At 33.5% G+C, this 21,370-nt stretch overlaps 1 protein-coding gene across 4 annotated transcripts in view; it reads right to left on the reverse strand.

Annotated features, from left to right (window-relative positions):
* LOC113508543 (serine protease inhibitor 3/4-like) overlaps nucleotides 1-21,370 on the reverse strand; it is a 273,260-nt gene that overhangs the window by 19,112 nt on the left and 232,778 nt on the right. Inside the window, exons 1-2 of one of the 4 annotated variants that reach the window (XM_026891653.1) lie at nucleotides 5,739-6,132; nucleotides 5,565-5,618 (exon numbers count right to left, since the gene is read on the reverse strand). The exons of the other annotated variants lie outside the window; for them this stretch is intronic. The gene's annotated coding sequence lies outside the window, so the exon portion shown is untranslated. Of the gene's footprint in view, nucleotides 1-5,564; nucleotides 5,619-5,738; nucleotides 6,133-21,370 lie in introns of those variants that run through there. 4 annotated transcript variants of the gene reach the window in all.

Here is a 21,370-nt window from a genome sequence, read left to right on the forward strand (position 1 = left end):
CAACAGGACAAACGACTTCCCAACATTTGAACAAGCATAACAAACACTATCACCTAAACAATGAAACTAAATCCAAACATAAGTGAAGTCGTGTGAAACAGTAGCGGTGGTACGTCGCTCGCTCCCGACTCGCCTCGCACGCTGGCGCCCGTAGTTAGGGCTGCTGTGCCTACAGACCTACACCTATCCTAGACCGATATCAGTCGTTACTGCCTGATAGCCGGCGAGCTCAGTGCTACACCGTCGGCGCCCGCCGTAGCACGCGCTCCACATCCCTAGCCAAAAAAGTTACAACTACCAAAAAGTTTTTAAACAATTAATAACTGTTAAAACTGGCCACTAATAAATGGCGCGGCGTTCTACTCGTTAACTAAAAACTCAAATCAAATATAGTATCGAACTTTGCAAGTTTTCTAATAGTTTTTATTCAATAGGTGTTTTTAAAGTATTTTTAAAGTAATTAAAAAGTGTTTAGGTTAGTTTTAAAGTTTAAGAAGCTACTCACTGGTTGTGAAGTTGTCAGTAGTTGCATGTTAGGTATCAATGTGGTAGTCGGTGTTAGTGTAGGGTCTTTGTATACGATTTTACTGTAGTTTGTAAAGTTTTAAGTACTTTGTATGAACTGAATGTATCCAGTTGTATCGCCATCTGCGGTATCTTCATAGCGGTAAGTTTAGATATGATTATTTTATAGTTGCTAGTTTCGTGTTCAAAATGTTGGGCACAAGGTACTTAATGACATTTTAAACATTTTCTAAATTTATTTTTGAATCATATAATACACACAAATTCTAAAACAATATAAACTTATCAAACGCAAACATAAAACAAAATTCACTTAAAAGGAAATGTTTCCCGCATTTATAAACTTTCGTCATATTTTTAATCTGCGTCCAAAAATATTGTTTTTACTTTTCATCTCGGTCGCGTGCGTAGCGGTTGCGTAGCTACACGTGACTACGGCGTAGACGTAAAGGGAGTCTCGCTGTCGCGTTAGATTACGTCGTTTTAATATTTTAACGCTCACAAAACTTATTTTTAGAAACGTGCTAATACATAGATTTATTTTGAAACGGTATTTAAGTAAAGAGTGGTGACAATATTGTTACTTATACTTAAACTTAAAGGCGTTATTAAAATGGAATAAAATATTATAAGAGAGTGTTTAAAATAAAGTATGTAATATAGTAATTTGAAGGCATCTATTAAAAATATTTAATATTTGAAATGTGTATTGTTTTGGTGATGTTTTATACATTAGCTTTTTTCGCTATTTCGCTTATCAGTCCAATGACAAATATTGAGCCTAAAATAAAATCAAGGCTTACATTTTCAATGAGATCATTTAATATTATTTAAAAGATTTTAAGTAAATGGAATTTGAGAGCACTTTTTCAAGTACTTTTGAACGAATAACCATTTAGTTACAGTTTCAGTGTCGCTTCAGTATTCAGTGAGAGTGAACACAAACTTCTCCTATTAAATATATTCTTAAAATTTGAAACACAAATTATTAATTGAAGAATTTAAACTGCATGCGTGGTTTCGACCTTTCAGTTTTGAACTAACAGTCGATGAAAATTTTGAATAGAAACATATTGTAATATATACACGGTGATTTTTTAGTCGTCTTACAAAAGAAGCCCAGTTCATGTATCCAACGTAAAATACCCCTAGGCGCGATTATAATTTTTTTATCATCAACTAAGATAATAAGTACGAAGAAAAATTAAACAAGAGAAATCTGAAATATACTTTTCAAAATAATAAAGTTACAAGGCTCAGACCGCGCTCGCAACAGAGCTGTGTTTCTAAAAAACTACGAAATGCATCATAATATTGAATAAAAATTGCATTTTAAATTTATTCAAATCTCATAAATACCTATTTTGTTATCATGAACGTGTTTTAGTCATTGGATACATGAAATGGGCTGCTTTTGTGAGACGACTAAAAAATCACGGTGTATATATATATATTTTAATTAATTAAAAATTATTATTAGTTTAGACAGCGAAAATTACTAAGTTTTAAAACTGAAATTCTAGTAAAATTTGTTGTAAAAGTTTTACTCAGTTCTGGTACAATTTTCTATTTTTAAAGGAGTATTCAGTTTTTATATCAGTTATTCTCTAGTTCTATTTCCAATTTTTATTCAAATATTTGTAAAGATTTTTGAAAGCTTCTGAATTTTTTTTTCCTTTTTATTTCGATATTAAAATCAAAACATATGCATTTTATTTGGATTGTTAAAGCTGTTGTATGCGAAATAAATATATTAAAGAGTTATTCCTATTATCTGTAACATTTTAAATTTAACCGTCCTAGTTTATCAACGTTAGTGTTTGATGACCTTTAACGATTACAGTTTGCTTGAAGATACTGGTTTAGTCTTGCCTTTCATAAAAACATTCTTAATATTTATTTAAAATGAATATGTTTGCAATAAAAACACATTTGTTTGGTTTGTTGTACATTACTCGTTGTTATGAATCAAACTTAATAAAGCCATCGTCAGCCCATTGCCGTCCATTACTGGACGCTGGATACAGGCCTTAGCAACTTTGCTGTCTAATATTTGGGACAGGGAAATGTTTAGACCACAAAATAAGAAATGTCTGGTTTAATTTTCTTTTTTTTGAGTTTTAGAGTATATTTACACTAAAAACTAAAAATGTAGGTTGACGAGGTAAACATATGATTTTACCATTAAATAAATTGAGCTATGTCTACAAAGTAACCGCAGCGGGGCGCAGTCGGCTCATCTCTTAACGAATATTGACAGATTGAAACGTAAACATGACTGTGCATCCATTTCTTAATGAGGGCTTAATTTAATTATACGACGGATTCGATTATTTTATCTGATTTTATTTAATATGCCTAAAAGCAAATCATAATTATTGGTTTGGAAAACACGGTACTCATTTGATTATCGTCCTGGATTATGAAGGACAGACGCCACTTCGTAAATGTAGGTTTTGGGTACATTTAAATAAATATTAGGTAGCGAAAAAAGTTCAGACAATCAAGATTTATAAGGGGAAAACTATGTGTATTGTCAGGATAGGGCAATACTTTCTTGGAAAACGTAATTTTAATATTTTGTCATAAAGTAATATTATTATGGTTAAGGTCGCATTTCTATGTGTGTTACGGTTTTGGAACTTCGTAGAGCGTCATCTCTCTTTGACCCCTACAAAAATATTCCTATTAACCTGGCGGTAGGCTCACTGGGTTTCACAAAATACGTTATATGTAAAATGTATAATCTTTAAACGTAAAATAAGTCAGCTAACAGTACACAGAAAATGTATGTCACTTAAAACAACTGAGAGATCTGGTTGTAAATATAGTCTTAAATACAATTCAACCACCAAAAAGATCAACAATAAAATTTCAATTAAACAACAAAACGAATATAACAAAGAAAATAAGTTACATTCAGTAAATACGTTAAATAAACATGGCATACAAACATTCGGTTTAATGATGGTAATGCAGGATAAAGGATATAACAAAATGTGCTCAAAATACCACGAATCAGGCAACAGGGTACACAACATTATTACGGTCTAGTAAACGTTTATTCCGTATAAAAATATTTGCTAAGCTTTTAAAGTAATTACATCATCCCGCGATGCTGTTTCCAGCTAAGTTGTGGTTTTCGTGCGTCCAATTTTGGGATGTAAAGGATTCGGTTGAGTGTTTTTGTGCGTATGTTGTAGCTTTTAGTAATATATATAGGATACATTAGATCAAATATTTGATATATCAGAATTAAGAGGATAAATTTAAGCTACCTCAGTAAGTCAGTAAGAATAGTTTGCAGCTTTAACAAGTGAATAAGTGCATTTTTTTTGTGTCATGTCGCTTGTTCTCTTTTTGATGCCAAAATTCCAAAATGTTTCTTATTAAGTTTCATCGTTACCAATAACATATTATAACGTTAAATGGAAACACTTCTTTGATTTTATCAAAATTAATCTCAAACAACTACACAGTATGATGGTCAAGTGATCGTATAACAACACAGTCGTACATAGCCGGCTTCGTACGGCAAGTTGGTCGGTAGTACTCTATTAATCCGGCAACGACCTACCTTACTTGAAATACATTACACCGAGTTACGGGGGCGTGCGCTGCCTTGCAATCACACTGCTCACTTATGAATCAATTTGCTGCACTTTAAAATTGTTTTATTCGATTTTCATAATACTTTGATTATGTTTGGCTTCGACCGTCTTGTGTTTCGAAATTAAAAGGTATATAAACCAATGCAGTAAAGATGCTTGCAATTCAATGCAGTGAAGAATGGAATGTATGCATGATATAGGGTTACGAGCTGTTAACATTGATATCGGTTTAAAATTCTGATTATTGACTTGTTCACGTTTAAAGGACAAACAGACGAACATATTTTTATATGTATATAAATTATTGCTTTTGTTGAGTTGTTTGAGTTCCATTAATGAATTGGTGATAAACACAACTAATTGTAAGCTGATTAATATTATTAACATTCAATCTTATTTTCTAAATTATATCCGATTTCAAAATTATTTAAAAACAACCATAGGCTTTCCATTTTAAATTTAAACGCCATTAAATATGAACGATGTTAAAAACTTTAGCGTTAAAAAATATAATCGCGTTCAGATTTTCATCCGCCATTTTCCATCCGTCATTCGGTCCATTTCGTTGGTGGATGACGTCACGAGTACTGAGTGACAATACGACGCGGCTGATGACGCAATTAGACCGACACTTTAAGTACCTTTGCGTTAAAAATGGCGTAAATTTTATTTCTGTATGCATTTTGCTCGGTCGGGTGTGAAAGAAAGTGACCTAGCGTCTGGCGTGCTTATTTCTAATGAGATGGGGAAAAAGGTAATGTTTTGATTACATGTTCCAGCCACAAAATTCTGTTAGCGTGAAGTATGCAAAAAAAAATCTTTTAAAGTTATTGTAGGACTTGCGACAAGACCAATAACGCTAAGGAGATACAAATTTGCAAAAATTGGACATTAAATGTTGCTTCGGCTCGATTTTAATTTGTGATATTGCAACTGAAATCTGTAATTTAAGAATATTCGTCTAGCTCATGAGTTATAGCCTGGTGACAAACAGATAGAATCTTAGCTATAATGTTCCGGTTTTACCCATTAGCTACATAACCTCTATACACATACATAAGATCTTTTTTTTTAAATATCATAAATGTAATCATCAAAAAATGTTGGCTCGTTCTGAACGTTTATCACACAAAAAGAAGCACATTTTATTCCTAGGACCAATAGAGTACTGAGAATTTCACTCACAGAATGTGTTTGCGACTCTACAAAATAACGGATACTTGAAGATTTCTACGAAAAAGATTCTGAACGATGCTTTACTATTCGTACTGTTTTTGGTGAAAGAAAACCCTATTTATCAATATACTGGGAATTGCAAAATTAAGATTTTAATATTCTTATATTTTCCAGCTTTAATTTTTCACCGTTAGATTGTTAAATTATTTTTGAGGAATTTGCTGACTATTAAGAATGGAAATTAAACTAAACTTGTTTTTCTTTACGTGCGGGACTCTCAGTTTCTCATTCTGTCAGTGTCAAAAACTGCAACAAAATTACAAAAAAACATTAAATACTGGAAGACCATGATAAACTCCTACCGACTAATAATAACTAAACAAACACGTACCTAAATTCAAATAAACTAATAACCAATTTACTTACCCTCTAATATCTGCTCTCCGTACATCATAAATAGCGAAACAGCAAAACCGAAGGCCATCTGCGAATGTTAATTAAAACAATAAATTAAATACGCCAAGTTGGTAGCAATGAATATGTCACACAGGTCTGTATTACCGATGCGGAGGACACAACGCTACGCTCCCGGTCGCCACCTTATAAACTAACGCTGAGTTCTGCTAATGCGGCAATGAAATTAGAGGTGAATACTGAATACCTAGATACAATTTATGTGTAATTAGACTGCTAGTAAGGTTTGTCTTTAATAGTCTTAGCTTACATTTTGAGATAAATGAAGGTACTTAAGGGGTACTAACTGTTGATCATGGTAATGTGTTTTGTGATTCTAATGTTCGTAATGTTTCGTAAGGAGGTAATTTTTTTTTTATCGAGATGAAAGTTTTGGTGACTTGACTATCAAAGTTATGGTGAGCCAGATGGGTAGATGAGGAGAGAAAGCTAGTTTTATTATGGAATAGGTTATAGTGTTGATGGAGAATACAGTAAATACGGAGACTCGGTATTCAGGTGATTCCTGACTAGACGAGTTTTCAAATGTAGTTTAAGAAAGTCTAAGGTAGAAGTATAGTTAGATTTTTGATAGTGAATATCGACTGAATCTGACATTGGTCTAAAATACGCCTGTCTTACTACAAAAAGAGGAGGTTTTCATTCTGCAGTTTTTCAATTTTTGTTAACTTCGGACTGAGAAAACTGATGTTGATATTCGTCTCAGTAGTTTTTATTTAAAGTTGGCTGTGTATGTTTTTAGTAAAAAAAACAACACTCCTTATGGTTACCACTTCTTTTTTAAATCGTCCACCGCCCTAAGGATGTTGATCCTTGTATTGTGGGGGGTTTCTGAAACAAGTCACATTCAGAACAAATATAAGTAAAAACTCAAGATAATTCTCTTCCCCGCTAATCTTATGGCTTAATACACGAGTCCATGTGCGCCAGTCCGCGGTTTATAGAAGACACCACGCACCGCGGCCGACAGTTAGCCGCGCGTCGCAAAAACTAATTCCGACCAAAGGGTTCGCCTCTCGCCATAAATTCCGCTCAGGCACGTGCCGTAACTAACTATAGTTTATTATTTGGTGTCATACTACCTCATGTATAGTAAATTTCGTGAATATATTTGGGTATGTGGATTTTAGTAAAGAATTAAGTATACAGCAGTATATAGCTTTTGGTTACTTTATATAAACTTAAAAGTTACTTCATTTTTTGCTAACTTAGAGCGTGGATATTTGACATCGATCTGCCATTTTTATTGATCATATCAAATTCTTTGTTTAATAACGTACAAAATAAGTAACTTTCCAGCGTCTAGCTGTATTGAGCACTGTTAATGTCATTACTAATGATTTCCTGACTTCTAATAAAATGGAAAAATTACTACGACATTTTACAAAGACTTCATAAAGTCGCGAAAATTCTGTAAGCACTTCGATAAATCATTCATTTCCTACAATATATATATATATTGTTGATTTACGAACTCTATCATATAAAATTATCATAATATAAGCGTATCGTAAATCGTAAGTTCGACAAAATATTTATAGTCCCACAACCTACCACAATAACGAGTGAGTACACAAATCCTCTATTCAGAATTACGATTTTTTCGCTCCTACATATATCACTGAAGCCGTTCGATTTAACTGTTTTCTTACGTTCGAATTTATAGAGGTAGGAGCCGAATTATTGCCGCCAGGTGTTCCGTATAGCCTGCAACGCCACTAGTTTTGTTTTGTTTGGGGATCCCGTTTAAATAAGATTATACGTGACCTAAGGCCGTGTTAATTTTTGAATTGTTTTTCAGACGCGGTTCGTTATTGTTAGTTTTTAATGAAATTTTGTTGTGACTGTTTTTGAGTTTCGCTTAGGTATATTTTACTTGTAATAATTGATATTCATTCTGTTTTAAATAATGCATATTGTAACGTTATCAATTGATGTGTGATTATGAAAAACATGCATGTGGTGCGTGATATTTAATTTATATTGCCTTTTATCCAACTTGACCGTAACAGCGGTAAAGAAACATAAAAGCCATGAAACATAAGTTTTCTCCCCTTCGAATACAATAATTCAATAATCACGTATGTATAAAACTACGCACGCAAAGTCGCTATCTAGCGGTCGTACGCACATCGAGGAACAAAGTTCTAGACTAGTCTCTATTTCATGACTCAAGCATTTTTGCTAACAAAACATTTTCCTTAACATCTAATTTATCACGAGGTGCAAAAACTCCCTCATGTAGGCAGTAATGAAAATTTGTATCAAAATTCCTTGGGTGGTGTCGCAAAACGTGTTATCAACGGGTATTAATCATTCGCTATGCTAATGTGTGTGTAGTGAAGTGATTATATTCAAATTGATGCTTTAATTTTATTCATGCTTATGGGGAAAATGCGCACCTATTTTCAGCGTACAACGTATTTGTTGCGTACATGAATGCGTGGTTTCGTTACGGCTGGTAATTAACTAATGATGGTAGGAAGCAATATTTATGCGTTAGTTTATTAGTATAGTGAACACATTATGTGTGTTCTCGATAGCTAGTTGGTGCAGAGTGCTGTAACACTTGTCTGGTTTAGTGGCTCGCCTAAACGTTATATATTTACAACCTCCGTGGTAAACTTTCGGAAGTGGTAGGTATAAGTATTTTGCTTGAAATCCATAGAAAGATTTAAAATTCAAATAATTGTTAGTCTGTAAAAAACCTATGAATAGCAAAAGAACAGTTCTTGTCAACAAAAATAATAAAGGCTATTTTTGGTTAAAACTTTGCATAAACGTTCAAAAAAATTGTCAAAATTCTTAAAAGCTACAAAAGTTTACTCACGCCTATTTATCAGGATTGTCCGACTAGTTTCAGACCCAATCGGATTCTCTTATTATGAACGAGCGATTATGAGTCAAATTCATTGCAAAAAACGGACAGCATTGTTGTAAAACCTTACTATATCTATTACCAAGCACCCTGTATATGGTACTAGGTACCTTGACGTAAAGTGAAACCCACCAGGATATGCGTGCATGTTATCTAACTGTTTGCAGTGTCTGGTAAGCAACCCCCAGCTGTTTCGATAAGAGAATTGTTTAACAAAAAATTACACTTGCTCTAGGGTTGTTTTGTTTTTGAACGCTGTTTACATGTTAATTTATGTTGAAAGCGAAATTTATTTTTAGTCAAAGTAATATATTCCGTTTTAACAGCATTTAATTACTAGGTTTATAAAAATGCACGATTTAATGTTGAAGCTTTTCGTTGGAGTGATGAGCGCTATTTCTTAGGGTTAAATTTGGCTATAGTACTGGTATCTGTTAACACAATTGTAAGTATTTTCATTAGTTGTCTTGTACTTATAATATAACCTTTATCTAGTCTGGCACTAGATGGCGTTGCGTTAAAATTGATCTATTTAGATGATACATATTCAAATTGTAATATATAACCATAAATACTTGATGAAATCATTTGATTTTTGTTGTAAAATAATCAGCAAGCCTATCTTACAACCCCTTGTGCATAAATAACAACATAATTGCCGCATTGTTTGACAAACGACTTACATTTTGCAGAGTTTGGGGGTTAACTAGCGGCACATTAATTTCGCGGGTCTGTCGAGACGCTGGAATGTTTGCCGTTTGATGCCTGAACATGTGAGGGTTATTTTATTGCACCTTCGTTCATGGTTACCTTATAGTTTGTGTTGAATGTTTAATGATGATGACGTTGAAAAGTGAACACACTGCAGTAATATTATTGATGGTAAAAACAGGTCAGTGCGTCGCTCGTCGTCTCGGGTTGACATTTTCACAGTTCAAGGTTAAGAAATTATAATTATTACAGTCTTAAATTTGATATTGTATCCTAACAAAAGTGAATTGTTTAGTTATCTTTAGCCTATTTGGATGTCCAGCTCGTGCTTGACTGTGTTTTTAATTCCTAACTCAATCAATTTATTTATAACTTTTTTAGCATTTGTTAATATGATTTTTTTTAAACTGTACGATGATGACATGTCTCTGAGCAGCAGCATTCGAGTAAGGGACATAAAACTGTGTTCGTCAAAGTGTACAATTATACCCCTTAAAAACTTAACTTGTTGTACCTACCTAGACAATAAGTGAATGATGTAGTCGCCTGTAATTGGAGGCGCACACTAATATTGTACGCAAAAATGTTAATATGCATGTAATTGTGTAGCCTCTGCTGGCGATCCGATCCAATAAATAAATAAATAAATAAAAGGTATAAAAGAAACATCAACTAATTAAAAAACACAATGTATAACCTAAAACCACCAAGCTTTCCTCATTCAAACACCAGCCGCTACACGACGCGACCCGAACGATTTTATTTATAGATTTATTCAGATAAATTGCAATGGGACCGCGTTTCATTCTACGCGTTACCGGTGCTCAGTGGCCCAACAAACTGCCGATCCTAGATGCCTGCTCAACGATAGAATAAATCTCGTTGAATATATGCGCTGATAAAGTATAAGGTTTATTGAATGTGCTTTGTTTTGCCGATAGTACGAACAAATGTAGTTGAAAGATAGGCGTGTTTGTTTTACGTATTTTTTTTCGGTGTTTGAAGTTGAGGGCTTTGATAGAAAATTACTGAGGGACTTATGTTTGTAAAACAAGCATTCGTGTAGTCCAAGAATACTCGTCCTGAGTCTGGGTGTCTATTTGCAAGGGATTTGAATTTTTGTGAAGGTATTCAACTCTAATACGAGAGTCGTTTAATACAAAATCTACAAAGGTGACAGTAATTCTGGTAAGGTCGCTGAAGTTTGATATGCTGATTTCCTCCCTGCAAACCAACTTAAGAAAAAATATCGTAACAGATTCATGGTAAATATCTTTTAAAGACTCTTAAATTTACATTCCTAACCTCAAATCCGAACAGTTTTCACTAATCACGCACACAAACAGGTAATATTCATCTATATGAAGGAACAACTTTTTTTTAAAGTTTGAAATTGCGCGCGGCTACGGCAGAGCCACTCCGCCGTAAAATTGCAGACTCGAACCCAGGCCCGCCAGTTACCAACTTTACCAGTAAACTTCGCACTGCTATTTTGTTTTGTTAAATAAGACCTTTATTTTTAGAATTAAATTATATAATATTGTTTTACTTCAGATTTTTTTTGGGCTGTCAAAGTTATGATGCTAGTTTGTTGTTTTTTTTTTCAATTTTAATTTTTATTTTTTATTTTTTTTAAAGGATTTGTTGATGGGGTTTTAGTGACCACTATGATCTCAAATAAAGTTAAAAATATTTAATGATAACAAACATTATATTAATAAAGTAGACAAAATCACAACACTAGACTACTGCTATTGTTATTTATACTTAAAAGTTCTAAACATTTTTCAACAGAGTTTTCCTAAAGAAATACGAAAGCATTTCATCATTTAACACCAAGTCTAAGCAATAAAAATAGTTGAAAGTAAATAAAACTGCACCTCTCTGAAATACCGAGTAAGGTGAGACCCAAATGTATGCACGTCGGGCTGTTTGCACTGACGATGGAAAACTAAAATTTATCTATCGCCAAACATATTCTCCAAGTAGCATCATTTCGTTAACCATCCCCCAAGCGATAACCAACTCTAACTTAAAGTGTTAAGGTTTATTTTTCATTGAAGGACACATTTTTTCGTAGTTGTTTATTGGCGATATATTTTTGGGAAGTGCATGCACTTTATAGTGGCGAATTCGAGCCGACACAAATCTTTGCGGTTCATATTTTTACGTATTTACTTTTAAAATGTCGCCGTTTATGTGATACCGTTGTGTCGGTTTGTTGAGGTGTGTACAGGAATCGCTTTTGTTGTGTTTGCCGTGTGTCTGGACTGGACTGGAAACTAGAAGATACTTGCTCTGTTTTACTGTGTTTTTACACCTCTTTTAGTGTGCCTCTTAGTATTTTGGCTCTAGTTTGTTTGTTTTATTGCGCTACTTTAACGAAGTGCTACGACTAATTTGATTTTATTTCTTTTTAAAATTATTTCGTGTAGGTGGTTGCTTTGTGTGTATGCTTTGCTGTTTCTTACAAAGACTAGTTGAGTCGTCGTTTTCATGGCCAGACTATTTAAAGTAATGTTTTGCTTAGATGTTCATGTAAGTCATTTATGTTTCAAAAATGATGCCGAAAACGCTCGTGGATAAGGTTCCAAAATTTACCGTGTAGAATAAAGTTACATACTACAAAATAATATTATTATTCAAATCGGAGACATAAACGATCGTTAGCAACCAGTTAATATGTATAATATGTGCAAAATACTCAAACACTACATGAATAATAAACATTAAACAGCTCTCTTAATAAAAGTACTATTCAGAAGTTAATATAATTTCTCTGTAAATGCCCCAACAAAAACCTTCATTCACAACAACAAGCGAACCATCACAAAGTAAGAAAGTCAGACCGTTGCTGTTGTGGAAAGAGACGGCACACTAAATAGCGTATAGCGCTCTCTTTTTTACCAAAGCAACCGTTTTAAAATAAGAATGGATGGTAGGTCGACCTTGTTATCTTCAAAAGCTGACCTGATTCATTTCATTCAACTGTTCTATTAAATACTTCTTTTTAAGAGTTAATTTTCCTGTTTCAGGCTTTGCTATTGAATGTCTGCCTATCCTCATTACTGAGGGCTGAATGTGGGCTCGTTTGCCTGACCTACATAGTCAATGAAACTGTACCATCAGCGTTTTCTGAGTCTTGCTCATAATGACGTATTATCAGCCTTTAAGTGGAAACTCTGTTTGAATTTTTTATAATTGATTTGTGGTGATTTACGTTCGTAGTAGTAGCTTGTATTGAAGACGATTGTTTGTTGCTAGAATGAAGGTGCTTAGGCGATTGAAATTTAATTTTATTATTATCATCTCTCTTTGGTAGTCTAGGTGTATAATTCAAGAGTCCGTGTTTATAAGTTCTAGAATTAAGTTTTTATTTTTATTTTAAAACGGATTGCAGAGCCTTGGTCCTACAACACAGGGAATCCTAGTGTGGGATCTAGGATATAACCAATAATGTAAAAAAAATCTAGCAATAATCCATTTTTTCATTTTTTTCATAAGGCTGTAAATAGGTTCAAAGTGCAAAAAAGTTATAATAATGGTTTATTAAAAAGGTTTTCATTACTTTCTGATTGTTCTTACCAACAACTTATATGTCATGAGAGCAGTTTCGTGAATCCTTGATTCTAATAAATTTAATCTCAAATACCCAACCTGTTCTTTATAACAATTTCAATGATTGCTACTAAGTATATATTTTGTTCGAAGAAATTCTTACTGCTCCAATATTAGCCGGAAAGCTAACAATTTTCCATATAAACTGTAAGCTGCATTCAATTGCTTTTTCAGATAGAAAATACTCGAAAATAGTTATCTGTTTGATCCAGTAACCACCATCTTGTTTAGGTAATATCGACTAATATTAAGGGTAATATTTAGGTACGTCCTAAGAGTAAACACGAAAATTTTTCTTTATGCATTGATAAATCATTTTAAAATGGTCTTTAATAAAGAAAACATCAATGAACATCACAGACAAAAATGACATCAATGAACACTAAAGGTAGCGCCATCTATCGGCCGGCGCTTGAACTATTACGGACTAAAGTCCAAGTTTAATACAGATTACCCTCATTACTATAAATCAACTTAATCTAAGAAAGCTTATCATAATACAGGGAGTGTTAAATGGACAATATTAACTGCTAGAAGTAACCACACATTCTTCTTCTATAATCTCTTTAGTCGCATTCTACCAGTTTTGAGAAAGCCGCAAGAGACCTTTACTAACATGTCTTATAGCGATTAGTATAATGTAGTTATTAAGCCTCTCTGTTAAGTAATACTAAGCTAATGTTGTTTGTACATATTCGACTGTAAATTAGAAGTTTCTGAAACAAAATTGACCAGAGAGGATTTACGGTAATAAAGTAGGTAAAGTACCTACCTACACATAATGACCAGTATAAATATGACTAGAATGAATATATATTACTGGAGATAAAACCCACCGCCATCTAACCACCTTAACACAATGCAAATTACTGACAAGTAATTAACGACGCCTAATACAAGTACTAAATGACACAATTTTTAACATCAGCCTTTTTTTAGATCTTTTAGACCAAGTGATTCTATATTCCACAGTCACACACAAAGTACCACGATAAAATTACCTTCACAAATGCAGGCATATTAACATTTATTACCAACCTTTTCTGAACTACTCGGATCCATATAAAGGTCTACCTGAGAACCTTCTCCGACTCTTGAAGTGAGACAGTACATAATTATACCCAGAAACCTTCAGATTTTCATTGTATTAAATTTCCTATGTCATGTTTTGAGAAAATATCTTAGGTCTTCCGAGTTTTTTAAATGGTTTGGAAAGCTTTCTGAAGGCTATTAGAAGTTATGCTTGAAGTTATTCTGGAGAAGCTGTCAACACCTTAGTTCAAAACTGATCTTTTAAAAATTACATTTATTAGGGTATATTATTATCAATAAAAAATAAAGAAGACAGGGTTGAAAGACGGTGAACTGTAGGGCGGGATAATAACATCACTTGGCGGTAAAAACGGTATTTTATACAAGTGTCACATGTCAATCAACTCACTACATTATCACATATACACCAATTGGATGATTTTCTTATTTTAATACCCAATTTGGTCATATCAAGTATTTTTTTGCTTTTTCGTAATATCACTTGAGATCTAGTCACCAATCCAAATGAAAGTATCAAGTATAAAAATTGCCACATCCCTACCTTAAACCAGCTTGGTCGCGTCCTAAGATCAGTACCGAGATATACCAACATTAGAAGTTAGTCGGAACAATCGCGAAGGGATATCTAAACCGTAGCGGCGAGATCGTTTATTAGCGCAAGTAATAAGAAAACTTCTGTGAAATCTTCTTGAATTTGCATTTTATCAGCACAAGACTACAACTTAACTTCGTGGACGGCACTATCAGGTAACGAGACAGGATTATCATATTTTTATTTTGGTTTTTAATTATTATTAGTTTTGTAAAAATTACCTTGAATTATGGTAACATCTTCATTTGTGTGAATAACGATCTATATTTGATTGCACGGATAGTGCCTTGTAGTATAGGTCCCAATGTGGTCGACGTGTCGTGGGTTCAAATCCTGCGTCGACCAAGTGTTATTCACGGACGCTTGTAATTGTTGTCTTGTCTGAGCGTATTGGTGAATCTTTATGAAACCCCAAGCGATAGAAGGAACAAAATACAACTGCGGAGAAGGTGTTCTTTTTAAAAATCTATTTTCCAGATATCAGTCAATGTAGACATGAGTACTAAACCCACTTAAAACATTAAAGTAAACGTACTACAATACAATATATCAAGGAGAATAAAATTAAATGACGTAAAACTAAAAATAAACAAGTCGAGTTCTCTTCGTAAGATCTTTCTACGCTAAATATAGCCAACGCTCTCAATACCGAGCAAAAGAAAATAAATACATGCTTAAGCACATTCCACATGATACCGTCCTTTGTCACCTTATACCGCGGAACGTTATGATAACAATTTTCCTTCTTTTTATCTTTCCCTTTTATATTATTGTGGCGACAACTATGGGGGATTGTAGCCCGCCTTATAATTTTACTGCACAATAGAAGCGAGTAAATTATATTACTTTGTAAAAAGAAATCCACAAAGTTATGATTAAATAAGGTTAGTATAAATAAATACAAACAAGTATTTAGTAAAGAGATTACAATATAAATGGTATCTGTACTAAACCTGTTTATGTAAGGACGCAAACTTATAATTAATAAAACATGTTGAATATATTACACGAATGTAGCTTAAAACTTAAATAGTATTTAAATTTTAATGACGTCGAACCTCCTTACGCAGTTTTAAGCCGGCGACTGAAAGGGCCCGGGTACAATTCCGCTCCAGTTATCGTGCGAAAACTTTCACCCAATCCGATTTACCTGAGTTAATTACATTTCATACTATTGGAGCTTAGAGTCGGCTCCCTGTGAATTGGCGACTACTGGGAATTTCTTGCAGCATTCAACGGGAAATCAAACAAACTATATGTGCTTATGTAGGTGAGGTATGGGTGTTTTCTAGGTAGCTTAAATTCGTAAAAGAGATTCTATGAATGGTGTAGGCTTCTTGGAAAAGTAGGGATGTTGTATTTAACTCGCGAATTGCCTTTTGATTTCCTGTGATGGGTAGGTTGTGTTCGAATTATCTGGTCATTTATTTAATGTCTATTTAGTTACCTTTCTCAAGTAATCTCAAGTCTTCGAAGCTCTAGCTCTCTTGCTTCGAATTAAACACCTTTTGTAACAATTCATTTAGAAGCAGTAAAAAGCTGTTTTGTATAGTGAAGAAAAAACATAGTGTAAATCTTTCAGACTTGAGAAATTTACTAAGCTATTTTCGTCTTCCCTTTTTATTGCTACAACATATGTATCTGTTACACAAGGGTATATAGTTAAATAGACATTTTATAAATGCCATGTACAAAATATTCAATTAAATTTACGCCATTCCACAGCATCGCCACTAAACTAACTCGGAGAAATTCGTGTGTGAAATATCAGAAGTTGTCGAGATCTTAGCGGCGGGTCTTGGGGCCAGATTAAACCTTCGCAGACGTGTCAATTATCGAGTGTTGCGAATTCATTATAAAGGATTTCCACTTTAAGTTCCCCGAGAATTGTATTAATTGAGTTTCCGACAATGAATTTTTATATGCGGTCGAGCGAGGTAAGGTAAGGTCTGTTATTGTGTGTGTCAATTGTAAAAGTTGAGATAGGATAATGAGGTACAGGTAAATGTTGTCGTCTTTTAATACTAGACCTGCAAGGATCGGGGTCTTCTTTGTTGGAGAACCGTTGTTATGGCCCGTCCCTTCATTCGAAAAATGAAGGTTCAAATTTTACGCTCAGGGGTTTATGTATATACTCTTCGCAATGGTTTGGATTACATCTATCTTATAGCTAAATATGGTACTAATTTAACTGGAAATAAAGAAAAAAACATCGTGTTAGTTCAGAAAATAGCCACAGTTCAGTCTCCTTAATGTATTTACCTATTTGAAGTATTTGACGATGCACTGAGAACTACTAGCGGTTGAGAAAATAAAAACCATATTTTCTATGATATACATAAATACATTCCTTGGGCAAGATAGGTGACAAACAAACATTAAGCAAATATAATAATGCGTCACATATTAATAATAATATGTTATATCGTAGTCAATACTAAAACATATTATCTATACAATACACCCAGTTATCTTGTACAATATAATTTGTAAGCGGCGACAGGTCACAGCCATTACTTACAGCTTCATAATAACCCCGCCCTATCTAAAGGTGAGCGTTATTTACTCGAGTAATTAAACCCAATTTGAGCGCACTATATTGTAATCAAGCCTTTCTTACAATATAATTTTAGACCTTAAGTTCCCTCTCAAATTAATACCTAGTAGATTCGCTCATAATGAGTGCAATAAAACAATCCGCCCGGTAACCACCACAATATACGCCTCCCTTTAACGTAAAATGTAGTTACAAAGCACGTTTTAAAATATATGGGCGGACGAAATTAAATGCGCGCACCGTCTTATTGCGAGCGCAGTTTACGCCTAATGTGAATTATGAAGAATAATAGTACGGGGAATATCAGGTAGAGTTTGAGGCTTTATTTATATTTTTATAGTGTCGTATTGGTATTTTTGAATATATAAGCCGTTACGCTTTTATTTTGCGACCTGCGTTATTCACTAAATCAAAAGAAAAACGATTGTGACTGGAAGATGATGACCGGAATGCCATTGCTTCGTCAGTCAGAAAAAAAGAACCATCAATTATGAGGACCGTTTTATGGTTAAAACATATAAAATACGTGCAGTAATCGTTAGTCTTTACTGTACTTTACACAATTTATAATATCGGCCTCTAGTTAATTTAAGCTGCATTATATAATGCACACTCAAAATACAATTGAAAAATCGTGTAGTGTATAAACACATTATTATATAGTAGTAGATCATTATTTTACTTTAAATTTGAAAGGAAAAATAATCCTTCCCTTTACCTTTTGTAAAAACGAACTGCACAAAGCATAATTTTTATCAACTCCACTCCGTAATGCGTGCAATATAAAACTAAGTTGAGTACAGAAAGCATCGGAATATTGAAACTTTATACGGCGACGAACTCTACAATACTCTCTTTCACATTCAAAGACTTTCCTATTCGCAAATATAAATCGCAATTGTCTGAAGAAATAGTAAAGTAGAACAATAAATTGGATAAAGAGGCAATACTGCCGTGCTCAGGGGTTGGTAATAGGCAATTTTCGACATCCAATCCCAGTACAATGGGACGAGATGCCTGTTTAAATATTTCTAAGAATCATTCGTTTCCAATGTGACCGATGTCAGTGTTTGAGATTCGGAGGTTGTTGTAAGATGTGGTATTGTGTGTAGGTATGTGTGGAAAAATAATACACGGAAATACTCAATGTCTTACTGCTGTTCGGGAGGCGTTGATGCATTAAGCGTATGTAAATGGAAACGGGTCAAATAAAAAATACAAATATAACGGTTTCCCATACCAGAAAAATCTTCAGTTTGTGGATGATTTTATGGGAGGATCATTCTTTTTACTCGATAATTTAGGTGTAGCATTCAATTTAAATTGTAATATTTTCTAATGACGTTAACGATTATAGAACTGTCACTTGACTGAACAGCAGTTAATGGTTGTAACAGTTGTTGTTAGAACCGTTTGTATATACGTACATAATACATTTCAACATAATATGATAATACATATTTAGATGAGAACGGTTACTTTTACCTCGAATACTCAACAAAATGTTAAGATTTTTCGATGACAGAGGCTAAAAATCCTAAAAATGTAGGTACTCTCAAATCCGTGTACTATCAAAGTGTAAAAGTATAAACTATGTAAAACCTACAAATAGAAGGCCGCAGCGACTTGTTTCGTACGTCGCATTGTCTGAAATTAATTTTCCTGTTCCGGCTGATGCATCTTTTATAAGATAGTGGAACAAAAGTGGAACGAAAGTGCTAGAGGAAAAACTCAACGGTTATTAAAGTGAGAATTAATTTGTGTGCGGTCTACCGTTTGTGACTATTGTCAGATTTGGGAAATTGATGTTTTGTAGTACCTTTACCCGAGAGTTTTATTATGATGTTAATGTATTTTCCAATTCTGATTTTTCGAAATTTTGATAAGTTTACTTTTATTACTCGGTTTACAAATTAGATTCCAGAAATGAATGTGAACGTGTTTTGTTTTAAGATATGTCAGAGATCCTTTAAAATAGCGTTCGAAATATGGCTGGAAATAGGCTTTCAATTATAGAGAACAAACGTAATTTGAATTCGAATTATATAACCATTTCTACTCATTCAGTTGTCTAAAGAAAAATATCTATACAAACTAAAGATAAATACGAAAGCAGTTTTTACGTTTAATTCTGTTGCTGTGATAATAAACTAAGCGGCGACTAATTGTCTCGGCATTAGCCATTTCGAACAACAGACTGTAGTCGAGTTTAACGCGTATTTAACTGGAATAATCTGCATAGTACTTCTATGAACCAGTTAAAATAATTATTCTTCTAACAGATTTTCGTAAGAAAGTTTAACTAAATTGAGTTTCAATTTCGGGCTTAGAACATAACATGTGTTTTAATATTTTAAGAAGTTTTTAAAAACAACAAACCAAAAAATAGCTGTCCTACGTGGGGATCGGACCCGCGACACGACACGCACAGTGGGTTTGGCGTGTTGACCTCAACCACACGGCTATCCGTGAAGTCAATACATTTACAATTCTGTAATTTTCAATAAGTTTAAAAAATTCATGGTGTTAACACTTATTAAATATTTAAAACGAACTTTATTTTTTAAACAATTCTTTAACATTGTAAATAATTTATTTCAGTAGAGAAAGAGACTTATGACACCACCGTTATAGCTTGGCAGTTATCAATCGGCGTACTTTGAGTGCCCCTTCGATTCTCAGAAATTCTTTAGTTTTCTATAAAAATGAGGATCTGTCCGCTTGCACTCCATCCGAATAATTTCAGTAGGAACAGGTCAACTGGGATATTATGATGTGCATTTTATCAAATACTTCATCTTCTTTGCAACATGCTACATTTTCGGGGTATGAATCACAACTTAGCACATGAAACGATTTTTAAATTTTATGAATTGGAACAAAATAATATTTTTTAACTACAATGATCAATTATTTTATTATTGTAGTTTTAATTAATAATAATATATTTATTTATTTTCTCTTCACAAAAGGTAGGTTAAACAATATACATTTCAATGTTGGTGGCTTGGACCTAACTTTGTGAGAGACTGGTGCCTGTGGTAGATTTTGTCAAAAATCTGTATTACAGGTCACCGGTGCCCTCCCTCGGCTAGAGTTTTTAGACAGCTAAAACAAGAACTTAAAAACATAGTTATTTAAACGCAGTCTATTTAAGAAGTAACAATAATACACTAAATGTTAAACTATTTGCGGAAAAAACCAGGTGTGTGTCATTTTGTAAAGTGTGTAGGGTGTAAAGTGGAAGAGTTGGGTATGAGATTAAACAGTTTGTGTTTAGTGTATGAAGGTGAGATCAGGTGGAGTGTAGAGTGGAGGTGAGCGAGTTGTATAAGGACTAAGGGACACGATATTGCCTTGGTAACACAGTATTCCGATTATTTATTTTATGACGGTTATGAGATTTTCGGTATCTTGGTAGAAATTAAAAAAAAAACATTTTCATTTTCATTTTAAAATCATTTTTGTGGAGACTATTATTATATTATTTGTTCTATGATTATATCGTTAAAATCAACTTTGTTAATAATACATTTTATGATAATGTGCTCTAAATTGTATAATATTTTTTGTAAAACAAAACAAACATACTTGCATGCTACTATAGCGGAAACAGAGGCCAATTTTATATTTAAGACCACATTTATTGTAAATACCTGTTATCGCAAGTGAATAAATGATTTAATGATTTAATGAAATTGCTAAGGTGTGATTCACAAATTCATACACCTACGACATTTCGGACACGATTTTTCATTAATTTATCCATCTTGAAAATTAAAATTAAATGTGAAAAGGTAATGTAAATATGCAAATTAATACAACAATCTAGATACAACAGTTCACTTACGCGTCTACATTGGAATCGGTTAACTAGTTTCGGTCACAACCTGAACCCGTATTTAATCATAAGTTTTAAAGCTGAGCCAACGTTTCTAAGAAATTTTATCGACCGCTAATGGTCAAACCTTTCAATAGATCCTATCTATCCTCAACAATAACAAAAAAAGCATCATAATATTCAAAACTTGTAACGGATTCTTCCACATTCCCCTTTTCACCACCCATCGCTCGAACCCAGTTCATAATGAATGTAGGAACCTGCAAGGTGAGTTCTTTCAGTGGCGCGTCTGCGTCTTGCGGAATCGAGACACGATAAAACACTTAATGTCTCG

The sequence above is a fragment of the Trichoplusia ni genome, chromosome 2 (genome assembly GCF_003590095.1).
Source record: "Trichoplusia ni isolate ovarian cell line Hi5 chromosome 2, tn1, whole genome shotgun sequence".
Taxonomy (NCBI): Eukaryota; Metazoa; Arthropoda; class Insecta; order Lepidoptera; family Noctuidae; genus Trichoplusia; species Trichoplusia ni.